The sequence below is a fragment of the Octopus sinensis genome, linkage group LG14 (genome assembly GCF_006345805.1).
Source record: "Octopus sinensis linkage group LG14, ASM634580v1, whole genome shotgun sequence".
Lineage (NCBI taxonomy): Eukaryota > Metazoa > Mollusca > Cephalopoda > Octopoda > Octopodidae > Octopus > Octopus sinensis.
In genome coordinates, this window is record NC_043010.1 from 9633352 (window position 1) to 9636324 (window position 2973).

Here is a 2973-nt window from a genome sequence, read left to right on the forward strand (position 1 = left end):
GTCATGCAGAAACCAGCAGGTGCACACACACACACACACACACATGCACACACGCACATTATTATTATCCATTATAATGGCATCAATATTGTATTTCTTTTAGAAATACACTGAAGTAATACGAAAGATTCAAGAGGATTTTAATGAAACATAGGTACATGTCATTTTTGTGTATGATTGACTCAATTTCTACTGCTACTACTACTACTACTACTACTACTACTACTGCTGCTGCTGCTGCTGCTGCTGCTGCTGCTACTACTACTGCTGCAGCTACTGCTGCTACTGCTACTACTACTGCTACTGCTACTACTACTACTACTACTACTACTATACTACTACAACTACAACTACAACTACTACTACTACTACTACTACTACTACTACTACTATCACCACCATCACTACAACTACCACCACCACCACTACACCCACAACCACCACCACCACCACCACCACCACCACTACTCCCACAACCACTACCACCACCACTGCAACTACCACCACCACTGCAACTACCACCACTACTACAACCACCATCACCATCACCACCACTACCACCCACACCACCACCATCACTACTACTACTATCATCATCTCTACAACTATCACCACTACCCCACTACCACCACTATCACCACCACTACTACTACTACTACTACTACTACTACTACTACTAGCATGATGACTTCTGCTCTTTGAAGCTTATCGATCTCATGCTGCCTTGTATTATGAACTCCTGACTCACTTGTCCACGCTTCTCTTGTTCTCAAATTGGTTTCAAATTTTGGCACAAGGCCAGCAATTTCAGGTGATGGCGGTAAGGGCTGACCTCAGCAATATCTAAACACAGAATGTAAAATGCCAAACAAAATGGTGTTGCCTTTAATAATAATGGCAAGAATACTGATTTCAAACTTTGGCACAAAACCAGCAGTTTCGGAGGAATTGGTTGGGTGGGGGTAATTTGATTACATCGACCCCCCAGTGCTCAGCTCATACTTATTTTATTGACCCTGAAAAGATGAAAGACAAAGTCAACCTTGGCAAGGTTTGAACTCTGAATGTAAAGACCTTGAAGAAATGCCGCTAAGTTATTTTTACCCGGTGTGCTAACAGTTCTGCCAGCTTGCCACATTCAACAATAATAAAAGCAATAATAATAATAATAATAATAATAATAATAATGATAATAATAATTACAACAACAATAATAATATGCACAACGCGAATACAAAAAGAGACACTCAAATTAGAGGCCTACATTAAGTGCCTGGAGGAGGCAGTGCTGCTCTGGGTCAAAAGAGTGGCTGCTGGAACACCCTATGTCTGGCAACAGGACTCTGCACCATACCACATAAGCAGGAGAATCCACTCATTGCTGTCAGACAATTTCTGTGACCACATCACCCCTAACATCTGGCCACCTTACTCCTCAGACTACAACCCCCTTGACTATTATGTGTGGGGTGCAGTCTAGCGAGAGACCAACAAAACTCCTTGTAACACCAAAGATGAACTGATGGCAAGGATTATGGTAACATTTACCAACTTAAACAAGGAGACCATCCAGAAGAATTGCAGGAAGTTCTGAAGTCGTCTGGAGTCCATGGTTGAAGCCAATGGTGATTTTATTGAATAAATTTACCCTTTAGTATTTCAAGATATTTTTTCTGTAATTTTGATAAATATATCTGTTAAAATGAGATGTCAGTGTCATTTTCATTTTTTGATAATTTCAATGACAATATATTCACAGCACCCTGTATATATATATACATTTCCGGTGAACCTATATAAATAATCACCTCGTGTGCTTCTCTTTCATTCACCCTTTCTTGACCACACAGCGATGATCATAGCAAGCAAGCTAAGAATTCTCATTTCATTTCTTCTGACTCTTGTACTACACACATACATTTGCCGCTAACCCTTAATGTTCGAATCTATTCACTAATTCTGCTTGTTCTTAAAATATAACCCTTTAATTTGTTTAAACCCCCTCGGTACCAAGTTAATTCGTTCGTTACCTCTTTCATTTCTTCAACCCCCCGATTGCTTAAGTCTATCACTACTGTCCCCATCAAAATCTTCACAGCCCGCCATTCGCGGTTCGCCCGCCCTCCCACCCCCACCATCCATACTGGAGAACACGCTGTTTACACAATCCTCACCGGATATCCCCTCTACCACCGCCACCACTACGTGTGTCTGTTCCTCCTACCCCTCCTCCTCAATATACTTTCTCACTATGTATTTACCCCTGCCTCCTCCCCCCTGGACAGAAGCAGCTAGCGCCGCAGCTCATCAAACGTCCCACTTAACCTGTTATCTTATGTTCCTCCTGTTTTGAAATGTTGCACTGCCTCAACCGGCTATCTCCTTCCAGCCCCCTCCCCCACTCGTGATATCCTACGTTTTACTTCCTACTTTTCATTCTGTCTAGAACCTGCCACCAACCCTACCTGTCATCGTTTCTCTTTACCCCAAACCTTCCCCACTGGTGCTCCCCTATATTACATGCCCCCCCCCTCTCTCTCCCTCTCTTCTCTCTGCTGGAACTCTCCCCTCCTGCCGCAATGCAACGAAAAAAGGCAATAACCGATTGTGGCCGATGCCAGACCCCTCTGGCATCTGTGCAGGTGGCACGTAAAAAGCACCCACTACACTCGCGGAGTGGTTGGCGTTAGGAAGGGCATCCAGCTGTAGAAACACTGCCAAATCAGACTGGAGCCTGGGGCAGCCCCTGGCTCCCCAGACCCCGGTCAAACCGTCCAACCCGTGCTAGCGCGGAAAACGGACGTTAAACGATGATGATGATGATGATGACATATATACATACATACATCGATGGATGGATGGATAGATAGATGGATGGATGGAGGGAGGGAGGGAGGGAGGGAGGGATGGATGGATGGATAGATGGATAGATGGATAGATAGATAGATAGATAGATAGATAGATAATAGATAG